Raw genomic sequence first — 26,231 nt, 5'->3', positions numbered from 1 at the left:
GGTGTCATCCTCACGTTTCCGTTTGTTCTCCTCAGAGCTCTTCATAGCTCTAAATCTCACCACATCCTGAGTGAGGGAGAAGGATAGATCTTGCCTTTATCTCCGGTGCCAGACCCCCAATAAATCGAGCAATTCTTCGCGGCTCCGGGGTCACCAGATAAGGCACTAAACGAGACAACATGTTGAACGTAGTAAGATACGCTTGACAATCGAGGTTCTTCATAACTAAGGATACAAAATCCGATTCAATTCGCTCAACCTCGTGCTGCGGACAGAAGTTCTCCTTGATCAGTGCTACAAACTGATCCCAGTTCATGCTATATAGGGCGGCCTTACCGGCAGCTTGAAGTAGTGACTTCCACCATGCTAACGCGTCTCCCTTGAACGACTGGGACGTGTACTTCACAACATCCCTATCAGCACACCCGCTGATATCAACCACAGTATCCATCTCATCAATCCATGTCATACAATCGACGGCTCCCTTTTCCCCAGTGAAATCTCTGGGCTTGCAAGATACAAAATACTTGTACGTACAGGACCTGCTGTACGTGTCATGCTTCAGCTTAATCTCCTTCTTTGGGACGCTGCTGTGGTTGGAGGAGTGATTATCATCCTCAGCCTTCTTCGGCTCACTCTTTTTAGAGGGTGGCTTACTATGAGCCTCAGAATGAGTCTTGGGCTTTGCGTGCGTCTCTGTTCGGGTTCTACTCCGAGAACCGCTAGATTCCCTGAATTGCCTATCCATAGCTTTGGCAACAGCGTTATCTATCAGTGCTTGCAACTCTGCACCGGTAACGTGAATCTTTGCATTATCTGAGCGTTCCCCAGAATGACTGTTGGTCTCCTCCGATTTGGCCATTGTAGCTTTAAGCTACAATAAGGACAAGGTCTAATTTAGAACCTAACAGTATTATCGTTCTAGACGATTTATTAACCATGGTATCAAGAACCTTAGCAGTTAATTTAATAAATTTCATTCAGGCTCTTATTAGCAATCAAGGAATGAAAATATATATGTATTGGCACCATAGGCCTAGTCACATGGACAATCACTAAATTATAAAATTTAGATTTTTATAGGATTATAAATTGTATAATTAAACAAATAATCCTTTACTAGACAGAGAGTCATAAACCACAACTGTCACTATATGACATAGTCATAACCCGTAGGTATCAAGTCATTAATAGACTTGTATACAGATATAATCTGTAGATAATTTATTAAAAAGGGTGGCTTGTGTGATTTTACAGATCACGCTTGGCCAGGAATGTTAACATGTTCTCAGATGTTAACAGGGAGTTGAATCCTTTCAACCAGGTTTTACCATCATGGCCAGGCCTATTAATAAGGCATTCAAGCTAGGTTATACCTTACTAAGATTCTTATAAAATGGCAAATCAAATAAAAATTGATATTTTTCCATTATTTTAATATTATATTCATGCATATAAATAAAATGAGAAATTCAAATTAACCATTTCAAATTTCAAATAAAGTACTAGTACATCTTTGCCCTAAACGGGACTTTGAAATAACATGAATAACAGGAATAACATGCCCGCATAGGGGCTAAACAACTAACAACAGCAACAAATAAAATAAAACAAACCCACGCAGGGGTTAACAGAATAGCATACCCACGCAGGGGTAGAATAAGATAGATATACCCACGCAGGGGTAGAGTACAGGAATAGATGTCCACGCAGGGACATGAGTAAAGGAAATGGTAATCGAAGGATTCAATGATCCCTCTTGCTCTTACCCTTGAGCAAATCAAACACCTTCTTGAACATGCCACTGGTGCGACGGCGATCAGCTCGCATCTCGTGTTGAAACTCTCGTCGCATGCTATCAATCCCATGCAGGATTTCCTGAACCTGCGGCGGCGACATCATAGGCGCCGGTGGCGGTGGCTGGTACTGCTGCGGCTGCGGCGGCTGGTGGTAACCCGGAGGGTAACCAAAAGTAGACTGCCCAGCAGCCCAAGTGTCTCCCAATGGACCACTAGGAGGGAGTGAGCTGTAGTTCACAGCTTGCCAATAAGGGTCTCCCGTGTAATCATAACCCTGAGGGAAAACATGCTCGAACGGGTTAAACTGAGCTGCACTAGCATAAGCCAGAATCGGCTCTCCATAGTTCTGCGGCGGCAGAGGCGGGATCGGTACAGAAGTGACCTCCGATACGGGATGCTGAGACTCCCCCGTCTCGGACTCCCCGGGAAGAGACGTGTAGCGGCTGCTACCAACATGTGGAGGGGTGCCTATGCGAATCCCTCCGCGCGTAGACATGCGCGCATTCCTCCTTGGCCTTTGAGGCGGAGGAGGTAAAACTGGTGGCGGAGGTGGTGACGGAGTGATCACGTCACGCCATAGGGCCTCAGATAGGTCCTGCGGTAGAGGCGGCTGCTGCTGAAGCTGCTGCTGCTGCGAGTGGTGCTGCGAGTGCACCGGCGAAACCTGGTGAGACTGGAGCATCGGAGAGTTGTGGCTGGGGGTGTAATACCAATCATGCTGCTTAAATCTCTCCTGAAAGCTGTCCCCACCATTGTAGGGTGATCCCCTAAATGGCGACCCATCCGATATCTCAATCGGATGGTTAGGCGTACCTGACGGTGGTAGCGAGGGGTCCGTATCCTCGTCGACGTCCATCTCGTGACCACCAGAAAAGTGGTCCTCCGGTCCGAGTGGGTTATGACCCACTGGCTCATCCACAAAAGCATCAGGGTTATATAAACCCTGGTAGACTGGTGCTGGATACTGGTGCGGTGACTGATGCAAAGGTATGTAGGATCCATGCGAACCATGGGGCCCATTCTCCGAGTGGGGCCCAAACGAGTGGGGTAATGACGGTGAAGTACTCGCGGATACCGAGTGTCTAGCAGGCTCGGCGAAAGACCTCCAAAGGTCGTTGGCGGCTGTGTTGTGCGTGGCGGATGGTGCTCGCCTATGTGAGGGCCCTGCCTCATGGTCGTGAGACGTAGCAAATCCTCCTCGACCTCTCATACGGGGCGGCATAGTGATCCTGTCAAAAGTCAAACAAGTTGCACAACAAAATATATAAGACAAAGCAAAATAATAAAATAAATAAATTAAACGAAATGTTGAACATTTCCTAAGTTCTTTGTCTAGACTCGAAAATCGAGGAATGTGCAATTGTGTAACTGAGATTAAACACTTTAGGATAGTGTTTAATTCACTCAGCGTTGGCTCTGATACCAACCTGTCACACCCCGATTTCCACGTGTCACCGGTGGGCCCGGTGTGGGGTACAGTGACGTAGTTGGCATCGTCATAGACAATCAACACAATATAATAATGCACAGCGGAAGCAGAATAGATACATTTCAACTTTTAAAATAAAGTGCAATAATAATATCACAGTAGTTGAAACGGATCCACAGGCGGATCAATAAAATAAGATAAAAATAGTTCAACAGATATTTGTCGTCCGAGCTTGCGAGACTATAGCGGACGCTCTTAGGAAAACAGCCAGCCTATTTTCGTATAGTACCTGCACTTAACCTTTTGGGAAAAATACGTCAGTTTACACTGGTAAATACAAATCGACTGACTCATTTTGAAAATGATTGAAAATTGATTTAAATGCACAAGGCATAAATATTTTTATTAACTTGGGATATTTATGCAATATAAACTTGTGAACGAATTACATGCACTTATATCTCTGGTGGCCCGGGATCTGCTGTCCGGGCTAGAGATTAAATGACACACCACATTAAAGAGTTATACACGTCGGGTGTACGCCTACACCCCGTGCTCTGGTCGTGGCCATCTCGTAAGATAATGCCAAGGATATCCGGGACACGGTCAATAACCCCCCAAAGCCTTTAAGTAAGACAAGACTGTTTAAACGAAGTCGCACAAGCTATTCAAGACTGTACACCCATAAGGCGCAGGACTTGTGCGCCCGATCAAGCGGTATTTTAAATACCGTACCCCAAGCCCGTATAGGGAAAATAAGTCAAAATGTATTTACCTGAGCAAGTATGTAACACAAACGGTAAGTGTGGTAGCTTTTACTGGGCCTCCTAATCTGGAACAAAGGTTTATAATTAACCTATTAGATTCCTAACGGGTCTTTTATTTAAGCCTAAGCTTTGACCGGTTAGTTTTAAGAATGATACGGTTTACGCACGATTAAGCGAAAGACCGGATAGAGTGTGATTTAGACCCGACAAGTTTGAATACTTGTTTAATATGGGTATACTAAATACATTCTGGATTTTGAAATAAAAATGATATCGTTTGGCCCGTTTCGGTCAATTTACGCAAACTAGTTACGTAAACCGAACCGAACGCGAAAAGGGCGATACGGGTAGCCAAAAGAGTCGAATGCAAGTTCCCTGATATAATATGCTTAAAATATGATATTATATCAGTAAGTTATGTTCTATATTGCCCGGAATAATTTTAAACCCAATTTATGCCTTAGAAGGGCATTTTGGTCATTTAAAAGATAATAAAAGAGTAAAATTAGAACTCTGAGTTTCGGGTCTGGTTCATACAGTAATTATACTTAATATAACATATTATATCAGTAGGGTATGACCCATATACCAAATTTATCATTTAAAACCAAACTATGCACCGTAGGGGTATTTTAGTAATTTCACAAGGGCTAAAAATGCCAAAACTGGAAGTCTGAGTTCATATACTTATACTTACTGTTTTTATATGAAAATATGCTAAACACATCAGTAGGTATAGGTCTTATATGTTTAAAACAAGTATAACGCTCACTATGCGCTTAAAACGCTAAATATGCGATTTAAGGGCGTTTTCGGGCTTTCAAATTAAATCTGAGATTTTTATATTTCCAGAATACTTAAAATAATTTATTCATCATATAAAATCAGTAGAAAAAGGTTTCGGGTCAAAAGGATGTGTAAAACTCATTTTATGGCTAAAACGGTCAAAACCGACATAAGCCGAAATGACTAGGCGATCTAGGATCCGTTCAGCCAAAAATTAATTAAAAATCATCAAAATTCCCAGAATATTATATTACTTCTGTTGGTAAAGAGTTTCGTATCAAAACGTGGCCAGAAACGGGTTCTACGCGAAAAGGACCGTTTATGTAAATTTATAATATAGTTTTACGCTAATGGCCATAACTCACAATCTGGACCACCAACTGATCCGAAATTTTCGGTGCAAGTTTATACATTAGAAATGAAGATTTCTATCCTTTCACTTTTCCAAAAATCACGTTTTATATCGAAAAGGGCAAAATAGTCAACTTTATGCATAAATCGGAAACATGCATTCGAATCGGCTAAGCATAGACTTATGACATAAAATTTCCAGAAAGTTTAACTAAAATGCCAATGGTCAAAAATGCTCTAAAATACAGATCTCACACATGCATGTACGGATCCGAACCGATAGTTTACGAAAAAGTCATTTATTAAGACTTTCGGTTCCAATCCGGGTTTACACTAAAGATCGTCGAGTTGATCGTGGTAAAATACATTCTTATATTCATAATAAAGCTTTCTATGAAGATCAAACAGATTGCATGTCATTTATATCATTATTCATGTCATTTTTCACAAAAATCGCTTCTGTTGACTTTTTAGAAATAGGTTTGACTCGACATTTAGCATGCATGTAGTGGGAATCAAAGAGTACCCTTTAGAGGGTTTGTTTCCCATAATATTACCAACATAAATCAGGTTTCAATTCGAGAAATGACTGATTGAAACTTGTTTAATCAGAAAGTCAAAGCTTATGAACAAATAGTTTGACTTTTAGCAATAATCACAACAAGAACGGATTAAAGAACGAATTGGAAGCTTACAAAGGTCCTATAGGTGATTAGTGAACACTAGGATTCGGCCTTGATGATCAGATTAACTCCAGAAAGCCTGCCTTGAAAGTTCTTGAGAGCTCTTGAGAGAAATAAGTTCTTGATCAAATGCAAATGTCCAAGAAATGGTTTGTAATCTGATTTAAAGCTGAATTTTCGAGGGTACTGTTGTAGTAGCCATGCATGGCATCCCATTGGAGCTTTTGGAGGCGAGATACAGCTGTTTGTCACTCAAATTCGGACCTAGATCACCCCAAATCGAATTTCCTGTCGCTGGCAGCCCCACGCGGCCCGCTTGGGTTATACCAGGCGGGTCGCCTGACCCCTGTTCAGCCAAACAAGTTTCAGTTTTGGCAGCTTTAGTCCCTGAGCTTGCGTGCGATGGTTCGGCTGCTTAATTTGACCCGTAAACCCCCAAACTTGATTTTTAAGAACCTTAGGACATTTACCAACATGGTAATGTCCTCGGATAACTTTGCGCTCAACCGAAAAGCCATGAAATTCGACGTTGACGCTTTTAGTCCCTTAAGTACGGTTTTGGCCATAACTTTCTCATACGTTGACGAAACTTCATGAAATTTTTACCACATATTCTAGTGAGTATATTTTAGCTTTACAAAGCTTCGGGTCTGCCAAAAGTTCACTCAGAGGTATAAATTAAACATGTTGACACTTTTGGCCCCTATAGTTTACAATACTACACTTTTGTGCAATTTCCGCGTCGTATGATCCATGAACCATCCGTTAAAGGTTATAAACATTATGTAGGGTTATCATAGAGTCTATTTATCCATTGTTGACACTTTGGACCCTTACGTTCCATAGTTTTCACTGTTTGTCACTTTTAGTCCCTCTAAAGTATGTTTTCACATAACGGAACCTTATGACACGTGTCAAGACATTATTGGACGAAATTTTTCGAGGTGTTACATATAATAAGCTTAGCCAAACATGCCCTGAAATGCGACGTCAGGTGGTTTTGGAAGCAGATTCACCACATCGCCGCTGTCATCATGGGTGACGGCGGAACCCTAGATTCGTCAGAATTCGCCACTACCACATCGCTCGAATCTTCACCTGAAAGCCCTAGAGTAGACGGCTTCAGTTCTGTTTGTAGGAGGGGAGCACTTTTGAGAAGGTTTGTGGGAGGCGAGCACTTTTGAGAAGGGTAAAATAAAGTGGAAAAAAAAGGACAGAAAGAAGGTCGAACCGGCGCCCTTTGTTAAGAATACTACATACTAACCACTATACCAGATGCCAATATAGATATAAATGAGGAAAAAGATGTATATATACAATAAGAACAGCTGGTGATATGATTGGAGTTACTTTTCACAAGCTTTGTTTTTTAATATATATATATATATATATATATATATATATATATATATATATATATAATGTTATTTATCATATTTTAGAGGGCTACTATTGTAACTTGTAGGATATATATATATGGTAGGGTTTCAGCGTGAACAACCTCCCAAGAGTAAACTGCGTGAACAAATATGGACCCTTGATTTCCTTTTTAGTTGTTAAGGACAGGATTGTAATTATATAGAAATTAGATTTAAATCATTATTTTGAATTAAGTTACATCTTTCCTAATTTAAATTCAATATCCATATTATGTTTATTTATTAATAAAATAATTATCAAAACAAACAACAAATCACCATATTTCAATTTTAATTTTTATTTCAGATTTCATCACCAGAATTCAAATTTTGATTTTTAAGATCCACGTAACCTTCATATTTCAACGGTATACACATGTGTACTTAGATATAAATAGAACAGTACACATGTGTACTCAGCATCGTACATATGTGTACAGTAATTCACCAGTGTACATTAACATTCAATACCAAAAAAATTCTAAGATATCACAAAAACAGACGATATACACATGTGTACATCACATTAAAAAGAAAGCAAAATCATAATACACATGTGTACATCGCATTTAAATAAATAATTATTTTAATAATTGACTTAAGTTACATCTTTCCTAATCCTTGATTTGATTTGTGAGAGATTTATGCAACCAATTTAAGAGGATAATTTATTACTTGATTTGTGAGAGATTTATGCAATCAATTTAAGATTGAAATTACATATATACCCTTTTTGTATTTAATTAAATGGAAAAAATTAACCAAATAATTACCATCATGCCACTCACTTTAATCTCAAGATCATAAAAATCAAGGGCCCAGATCAGTTCACGCAGTTCACTCTTGAGATTTTGTTCACGTTTGAACATAATCCTATATATATATATATATATATATATATACTAGTCTAAGTACCCGTGTGTTACACGGGTGGCTAAACAGGAAAACTAAGTCCTTTAAAATTGTGAGGTAAAAGTTATAATTTTATATACGTTGAAATATTAATGAAAATGTTAGAGAGTACACGAAGTAATTGAAATACATGAATACAACAATGGTAAATTTAGTACAATTACTGTCACACCCCCAAAATCCCACACGCGGAGTACCACCGCTTGGGAGCGTGACTGACCAGGATCAAGCCACCAATCATATTGAACATGTAAATAAATAGTGATAGTTATCCATCAATACGAAAGGTGATTATCAAACCAACATAGTTAAGTATAGCGGAAGCATTTAAGTAAACCCAAACATAAGTATTGATGTGTGAAATATCTTAAGTGTTCAAATAGCATTCACGATCCTTTGCCCACAACGACCTGCTCCTCCCTGTGCAAGCTCCATAAAGTACCTAAGGTCCTGCAAGGCATGCAGCAGAGAGTCAACAACTAGTTGAGCGAGTTCACAGAAAGTAAGTTCAGTAAATAGTAATGGTATAGTAAGCATTGCGTTCGTTCATCTAAACATGTATCGTATTAGTTCGTATCGCAGCCCTCTAGGCATGTATGCGAAGATTAGGGAAAGTTCTCAAGTATTCTAGACTATGTATATTTGTATCGCTGGCCACCCTGGCATGTGTGCGAAGTTTAGTATGTATAGTTCGCAGCCTCCCTAAGGCATGTGTGCGAAGATCAGTCATAATATCACAGCCAACCCTTGGCGTGTGTGCGAAGATCAGTTCAAGAAGGTATACTAGTCTAGCCGTATCTTATCATTTACCATCCTCACCCTGATGACCATATCATTAAATTCTATCATCTGAGTAAGTACGAATAAATAATCCAAAACCTATTCCCACCCTGGGAACCCCATGCCTTGGCTGTGTGAACTCACCTTGGTTTGCTCGGTATGTTATTGCTTCTAGGGTTTATTAATCTCTAAGTCCGTTACACACGACCTAGGATATATTGCACATGATTCATTCAGTTAGGGTTTACAATCCTCGATATTCAAGCAACGGTGTGTTGTGTGCTTATCGTGTACATGATGATATTACATAGAATGTTCACGCACGTAGAATCATATCGTTGCATTCAGTATTATACAATCATATGGAGAGTCATACAACTATTTGCAGTTATGAACAGTTGCATGCAATTATATACAGGTGCATACAGAAGGCTTTATCACTGGTGTTTACAGGTTCTCGCTGTTCAACAGTCACTCACAGAATCATATCACACAACTTACAGAATCATAACACACAGCTTACAGAATCATATCACACAGTAGCATGCGTTTATTGTATCATACAGCACACAGGGTTTGGGAATTAGCATCAAAGCATCAACACAAGTCATGCCAAACATTATTGTAAAGGAAATTCGGACAGGCATGCTCTAAGAAACTCGGACCCCTTAACTTGTTTAAAGGTCGGACTTAACCCCACTTAAAGAAACTCGGACATGAGAGTCCTCTAAAAGTCGGACCATGTGTGTGTGTGTGGGGGGGGGGTTTCTTGCTTGAAACTCGGACTAGGGGCTGCCCCATTAAACTCGGACATATGTGTTTCATTCCATCCCACTTCGGATCCTCATAACAATAAAACTCGGACCCATGAATATTAGCAAAAGTCAGACAAGCATAAAACAAACCAAAGTCGGGCCCCTTAGGCATTTATAAAACTCGGACACATAAGAGGGGATTAAATTCGGACATCTTATGTGTTTGTTAATAAAGCTCGGACATCTACCATCATTAATAACCTCGGACTTACATTTATATAGATAAACTCGGACCACTGCATGTTGTAAAGGTCGGGCATGGGTTTAAGCTTAAAACTCGGACCCAAAGACTTGTTTAAAAGTTCGGTCAACAAGTATAATCTCAAATAACTCGGATATCAATACTTATAGCAAACATGGGCATTCAATTTATATTAAAACTCAGACATCCTTTATCCATTTAAAACTCGGACATGCTATTTTGTTATAAAACTCAGACACTTAATATATCATTAAAGTCGGACTCAACACATTCACAAACTCAGACAAACAAGCAATCACAATTGTAACAATTACGTTCTATCATTCCATCGGTTACGTTTCAGTATTCATACGATTCCAAAACCCTAATTCGTGCAATACATGGCAGAAATCAATCCAACAATCAACATCTTCATACAAACAAACGATTTCCCGACTAGTCATCATTATAACACAATAATCAAGATTGAATTCAGTAAATACAGGACCATCATATCAAGAACTAGGGTTTGCAAGAATTACAAGAATCATGAATTGATATCAATCAAATAATCAACAAACAATCATTAACAATTACCTTGTGTTGATCCTAGAGAAAGAGAAGAAATCAAACTTGTGATGAGTGCCTTGTGCCAATGATGGTGGTGATGATGATTGCTAGGGGATTAGAGAATTGCAAGTACGTGTTTTGATTCTTGGTGAATGATTAGAGAATGATTAGTGAATGAGATTAGGGTTAAGTATGGTTTAATTTTCACTAATTACACCATACACCCTGAATTACTATATTTTACACAAGTACACCATCCCCTAATAATTTCACAATTCCACCACCATGTTCATATATTTACCAATTTCACAATTAACAACAATCATGCACAATCACACAATCAAAACATATATATAATTCCATGGCAATCAATTGTGTAAGTAAACAACTAAATAATACAAGAACGTGCAATAAATGTGAAATGGAAATCTTGGAAATTCAAGTTGTCACATTATCCCCAACTTAAAAGAAATTTCGTCCCGAAATTTGGTACGCACTCACTGAGGAAGCTAGATAAGTTATATCGTTCACTGGTTTTCCTGGGGTGTCACATCATCCCCCCGTTGATTTGGAATTTCGTCTCGAAATTCAGTAGTAGTAGCTTCAGCCTCAGTAGTGGTTGCATTGGTTTCGAATAACTGGGGTACTTTTCTTTCATTTGGCCTTCGCGTTCCCAGGTGTACTCTGGGCCACGTCGGGAGTTCCAACGAACTCGGACAAGAGGGATTCTCTTGTGTTTGAGGACCTTAACATCCCGGTCCGTGATTTCAACTGGTTCCTCGACGAACTGCAACCGCTCGTCGATAGTGAGTTCCTTAAAAGGAATTATGAGGGTCTCATCTGATAGGCACTTCTTCAGATTCGACACGTGAAATACATTGTGAACTGCATCGAGTTCAGCTGGTAGGTTTAGTCTGTAGGCTACTGGGCCTATTCTTTCGGTGATTTCGAACGGTCCAACATACCGTGGATTGAGTTTGCCTCGTTTACCAAATCGAACCACACCCTTCCAGGGTGAGACTTTAAGTAAAACCCGGTCCCCGACCTGAAATTCCAACGGCTTCTTACGCTTATCCGCGTAGGCTTTCTGACGGTCGCGTGCTGCCGCCATGCGTTGTCGTATCTGTGCAATCTTTTCTGTGGCGTCCACTACAATCTCTGGACCCGTAATCTGACTATCCCCCACCTCTGCCCAACAGAGAGGTGACCGGCATTTACGTCCGTACAATGCCTCGAATGGAGCGGCTTGTATGCTGGTGTGATAACTATTATTATACGAAAACTCCACTAACGGGAGATGCTTTTCCCAGCCGTTGCCGAAATCGATCACGCATGCCCGAAGCATGTCTTCAAGAGTTTGGATCGTTCGCTCAGACTGCCCATCCGTCTGAGGGTGATACGCTGTGCTCATGTCTAATCGTGAGCCGAAAGATTTATGCATCGCTTGCCATAGCTCTGACGTGAATCGTGCATCCCGATCCGAAATGATGGAGGTGGGCACCCGGTGCCTTGAAACAACTTCTTTAAGATAGATGTCTGCGAGAGTGGAGAACTTATCCGTTTCCTTAATAGCCAGGAAGTGTGCAGACTTGGTGAGTCGATCCACGATCACCCATATGGTATCATTCCCACGCTGGGATCTAGGTAAGCCCGTAACGAAATCCATGGAAATTTCTTCCCATTTCCACTGTGGTATCCTGGGTTGTTGCAGTAGACCTGCGGGTTTTTGATATTCAACCTTGACTCTCGCACAGGTCAAGCATTTTCCAACGTACGTAGCGATGTGGGCCTTCCTGCTAGGCCACCAATAAGTAGTTCTGATGTCGTGGTACATGTTGTCCGATCCTGGATGTACCGAGTAACGAGACTTGTGAGCTTCGTCCATCACAAGCTCGCGTAGACCGCCATAAAGTGGGACCCAAATACGCCCCGTTACATAGTAGGCGCCATCTGCCTTCTGTTCTAATCGTTGCCTTGAGCCGCGTAGGGCTTCAGCCCTGACGTTTTCTGGTTTCAACGCTTCTGCCTGAGCATTTCGTATCTGTGCTGGAAGACTGAACTGTATAGTGAGCTGCAAGGCTCGTACGCGTCTAGGTAGAGTGTCCTTTCGACTGAGGGCGTCAGCCACAACATTGGCCTTGCCTGGATGGTACTTGATGGCACATTCGTAATCGTTAAGTAGTTCAACCCATTCTTCGTTGACGCATGTTCAAATCCTTTTGCTTAAGGATATGCTCGAGACTCCTGTGATCGGTGTAAATCGTGCACCTGGTACCGTACAGGTAGTGTCGCCATATCTTAAGCGCGAAAACAACAGCTCCCAGCTCTAAATCGTGCGTCGTGTAGTTCCGTTCATGGATCTTAAGTTGGCGTGAAGCGTAAGCAATAACCTTGTCGCGCTACATTAACACACAGACCCTGGATGGATGCGTCACAATATCCTACGAAATCGTCCGTGCCCTCTGGCAATGAGAGAATAGGTGCGCTGCAAAGCCTATCCTTTAGGTGCTGAAAAGCAGTCTCCTGGGGTTCTCCCCAGCGATTGGTGACACCCTTCTGTGTCAGTAGCGTAAGCGGCTGAGCAATCTTTGAAAAGTCTTTAATAAACCGTCTGTAGTAACCCGCCAAACCCAAGAATTGGCGTATTTCCGTTGGCGTACGTGGTGCAGGCCAGTTTCTGATTGAGTCTACCTTGGATGGATCGACATGGATCCCATCCTTGTTCACTACGTGGCCTGGAAAGTGGACTTCACGAAGCCAGAAGTCGCATTTCGAAAACTTAGCGTATAGCTGTTCCTTCCGTAGGAGTTCCAAAATAAGGCGTAGGTGCTGCTCGTGCTCCTCCTGACTCTTGGAGTAGATTAGAATGTCGTCGATGAATACAATGACGAAGTTGTCAAGATAGGGTTTGCACACCCTGTTCCTAAGGTCCATAAATACGGCAGGTGCGTTCAATAATATCAAACCATCCATCATATCAAACATAAAATATAGTAGTTAATATAATTCATAAAACCCAATACGATTGATGTTCAAGCCAAACTTTGTTTGAGTAGCGGAAACATAATAAAGAAAACCCAAAATAAGTTATAAGTTCAAATATCGTTCATTGCGTCTCCTCGTCCTAACACGAAAGCTCGACCTCTCGCCTCGTTGCCATTGTTGTTGTTGTTTCCCCCGTTGTGGTTGTTGTTCCCGTTGCCCTGGTTATTGTTGTGGTTCTGATTCTGGTTCAACTGAGGGCAATCCCGTTTGTAATGACCTTCTGCCCCACACTGGAAACATCCCCGATTTCCACGCTGTGGCTGCTACTGCTGTGGGTCTTGGGGAACTGGTGGTGGAAGTTGCTGATTCTGGTTTGCAGGTCGTGAGCTCCTGCAATCTTTGGCTTCGTGCCCTAACTTGAGACATCTTTGACAACGTTCCTTGCGACACCTTCCACTGTGGTGCCTGTTACACTTGTTACATAGTGGGTGTACTCCCCGGTATCCACCCTGTCCCTGACTGCCAGATGATTGCTGGCTCGAATGCTGGTAGTCATTAGTTCTGCGTTGCTGTGCTTGAGACTGAACGGAACTGATCCCCTGCTGGAATCCCCATCCCATTTCCATTTGTTGTCGTTGGGGGTAGCAGAAGTAGCAGCTGGAGTAGTAGTTGCACTGACGCGTTTGGGCAGCTTGTTCTGTTCAACTGCCCGATCTGTGAGTCGATGAGCAAGACGCTGGATGTCTTGGATATTATCAAGATTAGCCGATGTCACATGGCTCTGGATCTCTGGCGCTAAACCCTTGAGATACAACTCAATACGTTTCACTGGAGGGTCCACCATAGTTGGGCATAGCACGGCCAGTTCATTCGACCGTTTGGTATAGGCTTCGATCTCTGACCCAACCATTTTCAAGTGATACAGTTCATCTTCCAACTTGTGAATGTCTTCACGAGTGCAGTATTCCCTTTTGATCAATTCCTTGAAATCATTCCAAGGGGTGGCGTTAGCAGCTGCCAACCCTAGGATTTGTACTTGCGCGTTCCACCAAGTTAACGCGATTCCTTCCAAAGTGCCAGTGGCGTACTTAACCCTGCGAGCCTCAGGGCATTCACACATTTCGAACACAGATTCTAGCTTCTCGAACCAATGGAGGAGTCCCACTGCCCCCTCGGTGCCACTGAATGAGCTTGGACGACAGTCCATGAAGTTCTTGAAAGTGCAGACAGGCTGCTGCGCATGTTGACCTATTGTGTACGAATAGGACAAAGTTAAATACGAGAGTTAATGTAGGATCTAAAGATCCTAGTGTGTGACTATACTGCAGGGTATACTACCTGCTTGAGCAGCTGCAAGTGCCGCAGCAACTTGAGCTTGAACGAGAGCCTCTAGCTGGGCTTGAGTCATGTTAATTCGTCCGGCCATTGATCTTCACATCAAAGGCAACATAAGTGAGAAAGGTTCGCGAATAGTGCGATGACAGAAGAGTGTAAGCACGTAAGTGTTCTCGAGCAATAACAAGTAGTGAGCAAAGTAATGTAAGCATACTACGAGCAAAGTTCTATGCAGTTCTAGCAAGCAGGTAATAAACATAAACCTTATTACCTAGGATGTCGAGTCTTGCACGTGGAGCGAAGCGTCGTTGTGGATCGTTGAGAGCACTGTTCTGGTTATAGTCTGGTTTTAATAAAAACGTTTTCCCATATTAAAACCAAGTTCTCTATAACCAATGGCTCTGATACCAATCTGTCACACCCCCAAAATCCCACACGCGGAGTACCACCGCTTGGGAGCGTGACTGACCAGGATCAAGCCACCAATCATATTGAACATGTAAATAAATAGTGATAGTTATCCATCAATACGAAAGGTGATTATCAAACCAACATAGTTAAGTATAGCGGAAGCATTTAAGTAAACCCAAACATAAGTATTGATGTGTGAAATATCTTAAGTGTTCAAATAGCATTCACGATCCTTTGCCCACAACGACCTGCTCCTCCCTGTGCAAGCTCCATAAAGTACCTAAGGTCCTGCAAGGCATGCAGCAGAGAGTCAACAACTAGTTGAGCGAGTTCACAGAAAGTAAGTTCAGTAAATAGTAATGGTATAGTAAGCATTGCGTTCGTTCATCTAAACATGTATCGTATTAGTTCGTATCGCAGCCCTCTAGGCATGTATGCGAAGATTAGGGAAAGTTCTCAAGTATTCTAGACTATGTATATTTGTATCGCTGGCCACCCTGGCATGTGTACGAAGTTTAGTATGTATAGTTCGCAGCCTCCCTAAGGCATGTGTGCGAAGATCAGTCATAATATCGCAGCCAACCCTTGGCGTGTGTGCGAAGATCAGTTCAAGAAGGTATACTAGTCTAGCCGTATCTTATCATTTACCATCCTCACCCTGAGGACCATATCATTAAATTCTATCATCTGAGTAAGTACGAATAAATAATCCAAAACCCATTCCCACCCTGGGAACCCCATGCCTTGGCTGTGTGAACTCACCTTGGTTTGCTCGGTATGTTATTGCTTCTAGGGTTTATTAATCTCTAAGTCCGTTACACACGACCTAGGATATATTGCACATGATTCATTCAGTTAGGGTTTACAATCCTCGATATTCAAGCAACGGTGTGTTGTGTGCTTATCGTGTACATGATGATATCACATAGAATGTTCACGCACGTAGAATCATATCGTTGCATTCAGTATTATACAATCATATGGAGAGTCATACAACTATTTGCAGTTATGAACAGTTGCATGCAATTATATACAGGTGCATACAGAAGGCTTTATCACTGGTGTTTACAAGTTCTCGCTGTTCAACAGTCACTCACAGAATCATATCACACAACTTACAGAATCATAACACACAGCTTACAGAATCATATCACACAGTAGCATGCGTTTATTGTATCATACAGCACACAGGGTTTGGGAGTTAGCATCAAAGCATCCACACAAGTCATGCCAAACATTATTGTAAAGGAAATTCGGACAGGCATGCTCTAAGAAACTCGGACCCCTTAACTTGTTTAAAGGTCGGACTTAACCCCACTTAAAGAAACTCGGACATGAGAGTCCTCTAAAAGTCGGACCATGTGTGTGTGGGGGGGGGGTTTCTTGCTTGAAACTCGGACTAGGGGATGCCCCATTAAACTTGGACATATGTGTTTCATTCCATCCCACTTCGGATCCTCATAACAATAAAACTCGGACCCATGAATATTAGCAAAAGTCAGACAAGCATAAAACAAACCAAAGTCGGGCCCTTAGGCATTTATAAAACTCGGACACATAAGAGGGGATTAAACTCGGACATCTTATGTGTTTGTTAATAAAGCTCGGACATCTACCATCATTAATAACCTCAGACTTACATTTATATAGATAATCTCGGACCACTGCATGTTGTAAAGGTCGGGCATGGGTTTAAGCTTAAAACTCGGACCCAAAGACTTGTTTAAAAGTTCGGTCAACAAGTATAATCTCAAATAACTCGGATATCAATACTTATAGCAAACATGGGCATTCAATTTATATTAAAACTCAGACATCCTTTATCCATTTAAAACTCGGACATGCTATTTTGTTATAAAACTCAGACACTTAATATATCATTAAAGTCGGACTCAACACATTCACAAACTCAGACAAACAAGCAATCACAATTGTAACAATTACGTTCTATCATTCCATCGGTTACGTTTCAGTATTCATACGATTCCAAAACCCTAATTCGTGCAATACATGGCAGAAATCAATCCAACAATCAACATCTTCATACAAACAAACGATTTCCCGACTAGTCATCATTATAACACAATAATCAAGATTGAATTCAGTAAATACAGGACCATCATATTAAGAACTAGGGTTTGCAAGAATTATAAGAATCATGAATTGATATCAATCAAATAATCAACAAACAATCATTAACAATTACCTTGTGTTGATCCTAGAGAAAGAGAAGAAATCAAACTTGTGATGAGTGCCTTGTGCCAATGATGGTGGTGATGATGATTGCTAGGGGATTAGAGAATTGCAAGTACGTGTTTTGATTCTTGGTGAATGATTAGAGAATGATTAGTGAATGAGATTAGGGTTAAGTATGGTTTAATTTTCACTAATTACACCATACACCCTGAATTACTATATTTTACACAAGTACACCATCCCCTAATAATTTCACAATTCCACCACCATGTTCATATATTTACCAATTTCACAATTAACAACAATCATGCACAATCACACAATCAAAACATATATAATTCCATGGCAATCAATTGTGTAAGTAAACAACTAAATAATACAAGAACGTGCAATAAATGTGAAATGGAAATCTTGGAAATTCAAGTTGTCACAATTACCCCAAGCTATGTTTGAGATCTATCTTTTTCATCGTGACAATCAATGCCGTTTTTATTCCCATCATCGTTATCTTTATCATTTGCTTTGTTTAAACTACCTTAATACTTTCACCTATTCTTATCCAAATGCTTTACAAATAAAACTTGAAACCTTCTCGTATCGGTGATCTTGCATGCAATATATAAATTAAATGATTAAATACCCGTGTATTACACGGGTTAAACAATGTTAAACATTTAATTTATAAGTCGGTAAATAATATTTCGAAATGAAAGAAATGTGCAATAAATCTTTAAAAATTTAAATTACAATTATTTCACAAACAAATAAATAAATTGGAACTCTAAAAATTTCATTATAAACCACATTTGTTGTCAATTTGTAAGTTTTCAATCTTTGTCTAATATTAATAATAGGTTATATATCCGGTATACTACACATGTTAAACAATGTAAATGTAGAATTTATAATAAACATCTTTTTGTAAATGAGATTAAATGTTACATTAAATAAGGAATAGTTAAATGTAGAATCTTTTATAACTCAAGTTACATAGTATTTATATATAGTAATTATTAAAAATCCGATTTCATAACCTAATAATCAAAATAAGTTAAAAAAAAGTTTAAATGTGTGATACACGGTTGATAAAATTTTTTAATGAAAACTGTTTATAAAAATAAATACATATCATACAGGCTCTGAGTGTGTGAAACTCTCACCTTACGTCTCAAGTTTTTTGAACCCATAAGCCTCTTTAAAAGCAAGCTAACAATTTATCTTTTTACATCTATGATGAGTTTCCTAAAATTAACATATATAAGCACCGGCTCGAGCAGGAGCGTGACAAAATTCGTTAGATAATCGGTTTGGTTCGGTAATGGTACGATATCAACACGATACCGCCACACGCTAGCATGGAAATCGGATTATCTTCGGGCCAATATGGCCATGTGTTGTTATCAAGCAAACTACTCATCACCTCGTCGGAAAACATATAGTTCGCAATTGAAATATAGTCGGTGATGGTTTCCTATACGCAACACCTGTTGCAGAAAATAAATTTAATATTAGTAAATACAGCCGTATGGTATTGTCATTTCCAATGACATTTGAAAATAACAACTGTGAGTTTAGAAGATTACAAAGAAAATTGATCAAGTGATTGCGCAAGTTAGTATCTTAGTTATGGTTATTTAGAGATGCTTAAATACATGTATCCAGTAGTAAATTTACATGCACCAGTAGTAAATTTACATGCACCAAATCTGAGTTTGACCCAAACCTTCAGTCATTTGATCTCACAATAAATCACCATACAGCTCATTATTGCAATCGGTGAATTTAAGTAAGCAAGTAACTTAATTTGACCTTGAATGCAAAGCTGATATCAGCAACGAACAAAAATACCTTATTCAACAAACTATTTCAACTTTTGAAAATGTTCAAACTGATCTTGATCCACTTTATTGTTTTCATAAAAGGGTAATTTTATTTATTGATATAAAAGAATGTGTATTCGTAAGGATATGCATGGTACCCGTTTGGTACTGAAAACGCGGAAAATGTGTAGCAGTACCGAAGATACCTGTACCAATACGGTACCGAAAAACGGGTAAAATGGGTACCGGTGCCCGTACATGTACCAAATGCTCATCTCTAGACTGTATTGTATTGTATCTCATGCGGGATTATATCTCCTCATTCTCAAAAGTAACAATAAAAAAGATCTCATTAGAAAACATCAGCTAATGAAAGTTACAAACCTGCACTTTTGGGGAATAAGTTGGCATGTTGCATTTATGTTGGTAGTTAATCGGTCCTTCAAAGTTTCTTTAGTCACACAATAGTAATTGTTGCCTAAAATGTTTACAACTTTATGTGAGATCCAAGATATGCATACAATATTAAGAATAGAGATTTTAATTTGACCCATCTGTTTATGAATGGGTTTATTTTATGAATCTTATACATGTCTAATGGAAAGCGTGTTGGATGGTGAAATTAAGATGCGTCGTCGTATGCAATCTAGTAGCTCTAGCAAAATCAATGCACTTGCACCGCCATCTCTCTCTCTCTCACTCACTCTCTCTCCCAGTTTCTTTGTTAAATGAAGCAAGTTAAGCATAGGTATTTGAGCTTTAAATGTAAAGGATACGTGATAATGTAACAAAAAGCGATGAAAAAATAAGTCGTACCTAAAGTTTTAGTTGTTAGGCTTGCAATTTGAGTTACTTTGATGTCTACAAAAAAAATGAACATAAGTTCAAGCGACCTGAAGTTTGAGGATAACCTGAAGATGCTAGCAGCCTCCAATCTACAGCCAATATAAATCTATCAAAACAGGAATTAATGGCGTTACACAAATATAAACGACCTAATTTTTTTTTCTTAAGCATCACTTTCACTTAAACTATGAAGTTACAAATGTCAAGAAGCTTAGAAGCATCAGAATAGTCGTCGTCGAGTTTTTATTTCCCATAATGGCTAGCAAAACACTTCACCATCCCATCGTCTTGTGCATCATCAATCAGCTCATACTTGTAGTTCGCTTTCAAGGTCTCACTCTGCTGTTTATGCACCTTCTCTATGCTGCAAGTTGTTGCTGCACAACCAGAATAAACTTCAATTCACAATTATACCACACAATGTTTCACAAGTTCAACCAAAATAGCAAATTGTATTTACCTCAACCGGCGTTTTAGCCTCTTCCTTCAATCATGTCATCTCTAACATCGTCTCACCTGCAATCGGTCCAAGCGTTATGTACCATATAGCCCATATCGAAAGCATCTCTCTTGTTGCATCGAACACATGTCATGCTATGTCAAATACACATAATATATCAAAAAAAATTCAAATCCTCTACAAACACATATTAACTTCTAATACATAAAAACACAAAAATCAAAGATGTGCATTGTAGTTATCCTCCACCTCCAATTTTGGTGCCCATCCATCGTTGTCATCACCATCGCCAATAACTTTTGCTTCCCTGGTTACTTGTACCTTATCAACCTATACAATTAGACATGATAAATGTTCAAAACCATACATTTTCTTGGCAAAATGATCTATCAATTATTTGTAAATGGTAAAATGACAGTGAAAAACAAATGAATTGACAATAGTAAAATGTGTTGTAGCATGGGAATGAGCAAATGATACCAAGTACCGGTTTCGAATTTCCCGAACCGATTTGATTTTTAGTGTACCGACATTAAGTGTTATCGGTACCGCTTTTTACCTTAAAAACCGGTCTGTACCGGTACCGACCGTACCAGGTATTTTCGGTACCTGTACCCATTTTTTGGAATTTTTGGCACCGGTTGGTACCGAGCTCATCCCTATTTGTGGCATATCTTTTATTAAAAGAAATAAATAATCTATCTAATGAGAAAATTTGAGCTCAGTTCCCAACAATTATGTTGTTCTTTAAAAAATCAATAGTGGATGTTTAACATTTGCTATTTGAATACGAATAAGTAAGCAAACGCTAATTGACAATTATAAGAAATATCATACACCTGCACTCGTGTAAAAAGAAAGACCATCTTATTTCAAAAATACACATGAAAAAAAATTATATGCTTTGAAGTTTCAAAACACAACCATTTCAAAATTCAAATCCAACATACTAAAGTGATATAATTTACTCAAATTATATTGATTTTTGTAAATACAAAAACACATAAAAAATAATAAAGTAAATAATATATAACTTTAATATTTGAAAACTACCAAATCGTCTGTATTGGATTTTTTTTCTATTTCAAGATAAGTGGATGTGCAGAATAATATACAAAACCAAGGAATGATTTGTGGTGACCATAACCCTTGACCATGTTGGTTTGGGTATAAAAAAACTATAATAAAACTGATACAGGCCATAACTAATATACCTTATAACAAATATACCTTAAGATAGGTAACGGTTTGAAAAGCTTCGATTGTTAATGCGATACCAGCTCCTGCAGCATGTCCATCACACCAGCTACTGCAGCAAATGCGATACCAGCTCCTGCAGCATTGTCAATCAGGTATTCTTTCTTCTCTCAATTATTAGTAGAATATATGCTACTTTTAAAGAAGCCTAATTATGTATTGTTCTTATATAATGAAAGGTTATTTATATCTCAGTATATCTAGATCAACACCCCCTCTTTTTTCTCTATACCTAAGCCCCCTCTTCTCTTTCTTTCTACCTCAGCCCATGATCGGTATAAACACCATCTCTCTCTCTCTCTCTCTCTCTCTCTCTCTCTCTTTCTCTCTTTGAGGGAAGGGGAAATAAATAAAAAACAATAGAAGTTGCTGAAATCATAAGTTATGACATTTATGACACAAAATTAAATGGTTATGAATAATTACCTACAAACCAAACTTTAGCACTTTTAAAATCACATACCTTGACCTGATGGGGTATGTGGATTTACCTCACTTGGTCCAAAGAACAAACTCATGCAGTTTATCTGGATTGTACTCCACCAGCTGGACATACAGAGAAGACAAACCCGCAGTTGGAAACTGTTGACAATCAGTAGTGCTCTGTGTGCATCAAACCTGCAAAAGACGGTTGAGTCGAACAAAACATCAAATTGTACTGCTGGCCACTACTATAAACCTGCTGATCTTATGCGGGCTGCTGATCTGCTGCTAAGGGGTGTTGCTGATGTAGACTGGACGTTTCTAGTCAACTCACTCAACTGTAATGATTGATGAGGGAGCTAACTTGATTTTGATGATGGGTTGCTCAAACAAACATGATCGTAACTGTTGTAATCTACTGATGATCAGAATCGGTACACTTAATCGATCTTTCTCTGGCCTAACACGAACAGACAATATAATTTAGTTTGATAGTTACATCAATATAAAATAATTAAGAAATATTATATACTAAAATTAGGCACTCTTACTTTCATCTGCAAGGTTTGTTAATCCTACCAGCTTGGCTGGTTAGGCCCATACCATAAAAAATGTAGATCTAATAAACTATACTAATTTCAATTGGATATAATTAGGTCAAAACCTATATACTTGTTAAAAAAACTATAACATATTAATAAGATGAAAATATAAAAATTAACAAAAAGTAGAGAAAAGATTTAGATAAGATTAATACCGAAGACTCATTGTGAGTTGTGACTATGGCGACAACCAAAAATCTCATTGCAACAGGAAGCAGGAGTCGTTCATCATCTCCCCGATCGTGCTTGCATAACGAATACATTCAGTAAAAAATTAAGTACAATCAGCCATCATAAGCATGAATAGGAAGAAGATTGTTCAAGAAACTTACCCACAATTAAATCTTCCTGAAATTACAGCAAAATAAATCCATTTTTATGGCAATAGTAAAAAGAACACAACCAAACGATTTGTTGGTTCAAATAAACCAATAATAAATACGTATTTCAGTAAAAAGAAAGATGGCATAATAAGCAACTTGTAAGCTTCAAAGAAATAAAATAATAAAAAACAACACACTTATTTTGAAAAAAAAAAAAAAAAGCTCGCCCAAAACATATCCTTACATGTCTGGCTCAATGCTCTACTATAAATCTTAAGACAATAAGCTTGTGTAGATTGTTATTATGATCATGATCGATGAGTCACAACTTTACCACTTCTGTACAAATAATATGTCATCTTATTCAAACTTCGAGCTTATCTTGAAACACGTAAATGCAGTTAACTTTTTCCAGCGGCCGATGTTAGTTGAAAGTCGTGAACCCACACCCAACGGTTACAGGACTCAGTTGGTCCAAATGCAATTAAATTCCCTAGGTTTAAAAAATTATTATAGATTATGACATGTTAGAAATATAGCACTATACAAAAAACTGCTGAACTCAAATGAAAGCAACATGAGACATGACTAATTGAGATACAAGATAATGAATCAATGTCAACCTACACAAACAAATATTCAATCAGAAAGAAGTAAGAACGAAAACAAACCACTGAATGCATACCTGGATCGCATTACATGTGAATCCTCAATGGTTGTCACTATCATTGAGAAGACGCGGCTATAGCGTGTCCGCTAAAGATGAAAATCTACGAAAAACGCGACATGATTATGCATTTATAATGAAAAAAGCTACCAAAATTATACAAAGTATCAAAATTTGTAGAATTTATGCATATGAAACATCAAAGTTTCAAGAACTATGCTTAAATAAATTTCAAGACACACACATACAGATATGTCATATGAATAATAAGAAAAAAAAAATGCTTCCTGAATTTGTTCACTGGTTTAACAAATACCCAACTCTGCATCATCACATGATTAGAATTCCCAAAATTAATCATAAACAAAATCCTTTTAAATATTGTATTAATTTAATTTACCCCCAATTCCACTTTTATGGCAAAACAAAAGAACTTACAATCCAAGAGACTTAAGCTGATAAGTTTCATTGCCATCAAGAAACGCCAAAGAAGACTCGACGGTGGCGGAGGCGAGATGGCGACGATGAAAAAGGCGGTCACGGTGGGTCATGGCAGCATAATAATCAACTGAACCCATCTGAGGCAAATCTGAATCAAGAGCAACAACATAAAAATCATACAACGAAATTAGGGTTTTCTTATAACAAATACAAAATCACAAACAGAGATGGAATCCAACTTATAGATGCTTCACTTTCAAAGGATGATGAAGATAAAACAAAGCAGGCAACTTGAATGATCCTTTGAATCCTCCGATTAAAAGCAGTAAATTGTATATAAGCCTTAAAATTGGAAACGGTTCCATAATTTAGCAACAGATCTTAAGGCAATTGATGAATCGTTCAACTTTCCATATATAATTTATGAAGCGTTTCAAAGAAGAAGGAAGGAATTGTGAGCGGTAAGGAGAATTCAGAGAATTGAGAGAAATGGCGCCCAAAAAAATAATTCTCTGGCCAAAGAGCATTGCCACATATCAAGGTTAAAAAGTCAACATTATTTTGCTTTAGTATAAGAGATAGATATATGTATATAGGTAGAGGATCCTGTAAAAAAAGCCTAAAGTGTGAGAAGGGTAAGAAAGAATCTCAGCCATTAGATCTTTTGATCTAATGGTTGAGATCAATAGGGACCAAATTGTAAAATATTTTCATTAATTTGGACTTATTTGAAATATCTAGGGGCAATATAGTCTTTTAAACCCACTAGAAATTAGGTAATGCACATGTAACTTCCCCCATCTTTTTTAAACGTCAATAACTTTTTGTACGTAACTTTAAAAAAAAACTACACCATAATAACGAGCATTTTTTTATCTTTAATATGAGTACCATATTGCTATACTTATATAGAGAAAAAAATATGTTTCGATCAGATGTTTAGTCAATGAATGGTGTTATATACTTTCTGAATGGTTTATATACTTACTGAATGGTGTTATATACTTGCTGAATGGTGTTATATACTTACTGAATGGTGTTATATACTTGCTGAATGGTGTTATATACTTGTTGAATGGTGTTATAAACTTGCTGAATGGTGTTATATACTTCCTATAATTAAGGTGGCGGTTATGGAAAGTTTTTAATTAATTGAATTAATGATAAAATTACTTGTTTACCCTTTTCAATTAATTTAGATCTAACTGCTGAGATTCTTTCTTACCTTTCTCACACTTTTGGTCTATTTTTACAATAACCTTACCCTATATATATATATAAACCTTTTGCATCCTCTGTTTTAATTAACGAATGAAATCATGAGTTGATATTGAGTTGATATGGTATCAGAGCCAATCAACAGCTTGTAAACCCTAAACAACTTGAACCATTTTTAAGGCCATCCCGATATCATTTAAAAACCGGTTTTTAAAACATTGAATCAACTTGTAAACCCTAAACAACTATCCCTGCCGTCATCAACAACCGAATAATTACTGCTTTTTCTGGCCAACAGCCTTCAACCTGTCAACACAGTGGCGGATCCAGGAATTTTTTCCACTGGGTTCACTTTGGGTCGGATCGGGTAAGGTTCATCACATAATAAAAGTACGATACAATAATGAAAAGAAAATCGTCATTAGAAAGTAATCTGTATAAACCAAGCAAGAAACCGAAGTCAAACTAAGAAACCAGCTCCAAATAACAATAAGCAGCGCGAAGGTTCCCAACCCGAAAACCGACTTAAACCTTCTAAACACACACTCTTTCCACTGATCCAACAACAAACACAACAACCCACAAAGTCTCCCACACCCATAACAAACCCTAGGCCAATGGAGCCCAACAAAAACCTCAACTTTATTAACTAACCCACTAGCAGCTTTCACAGCCACTGCAGAACAACAATAACCCTCCAAGAATACCCACTTCAACCCTTGATTAACCAACCCAATATCTTCCATAATAATTGAT

General features: G+C 38.7%; 1 long non-coding RNA gene across 1 annotated transcript; it reads right to left on the bottom strand.

The window, feature by feature from the left end:
* Window positions 1–20,544: 20,544 nt before the first annotated feature.
* Window positions 20,545–23,370, bottom strand: LOC110890878. Its single transcript, XR_004872743.1, has 3 exons — window positions 21,775–23,370; window positions 20,794–20,874; window positions 20,545–20,678 (listed from the first exon to the last, which is right to left on the bottom strand). It is a non-coding gene; the product is annotated as an uncharacterized LOC110890878 (long non-coding RNA).
* Between the last annotated feature and the right edge of the window lie 2,861 nt (window positions 23,371–26,231).

Source organism: Helianthus annuus, chromosome 11, assembly GCF_002127325.2.
Source record: "Helianthus annuus cultivar XRQ/B chromosome 11, HanXRQr2.0-SUNRISE, whole genome shotgun sequence".
NCBI classification, from domain to species: Eukaryota; Viridiplantae; Streptophyta; class Magnoliopsida; order Asterales; family Asteraceae; genus Helianthus; species Helianthus annuus.
The sequence above is the reverse complement of the archived record's forward strand: the minus strand, read 5'-3'. Positions and strand labels throughout refer to the sequence as shown.